This window comes from Arachis ipaensis, chromosome B01 (genome assembly GCF_000816755.2).
Source record: "Arachis ipaensis cultivar K30076 chromosome B01, Araip1.1, whole genome shotgun sequence".
Lineage (NCBI taxonomy): Eukaryota > Viridiplantae > Streptophyta > Magnoliopsida > Fabales > Fabaceae > Arachis > Arachis ipaensis.
Window position 1 is genome coordinate 136,501,446 of NC_029785.2, and position 608 is coordinate 136,502,053.

Consider the following 608-nt stretch of genomic DNA (forward strand, 5'->3'; position numbering starts at 1 on the left):
TTATTTTTTCAATTTTCTAAATATATCTGGGTGTTTATTTTTGTAGTGGGATAAAATGTATTTTTTGTTTTTGAATTTATTAAAATTTTTAAATTTATATTAAATGTACCATTAATAGCTCAAAAATTTTGTTGTCAAATAAGTATTATTATTAGATTAATCTTAAATTTCTTGAAAACTTAGTGTGTGTAGATGATCGTTTGTCAAATTATAGTTTGAATAAAAGTAATTTTATAGAATTGATTTTGAGGAAAAAATTTTTTGTGTCANTGTAAACGATAATTTTGAGTATAAAATCATTTCTACCTTCATAAAAAAAATAGTCAAACCAAAAATTGAAATTTTAAAGAAGTTGGAACTTGGAACATACTCTTTTCCTTCTAACATGTTTGTCAAACACATCCTTAATTATTGAAAATACATTTAATAAAAATTAAGAAATTTAAAACAAAATTAAAATAAAAATATAAAAGCCAACGAGTTATAATTCAAATGGAATAATCTCTTTTTTATTTAAAAATCTCGAATTCGAATCTCACTCTTAATTTAAAAAAAAATAAAAATATAATTTATCCTTTGATTTATTATTAGATAGAACAAAAAGCTAA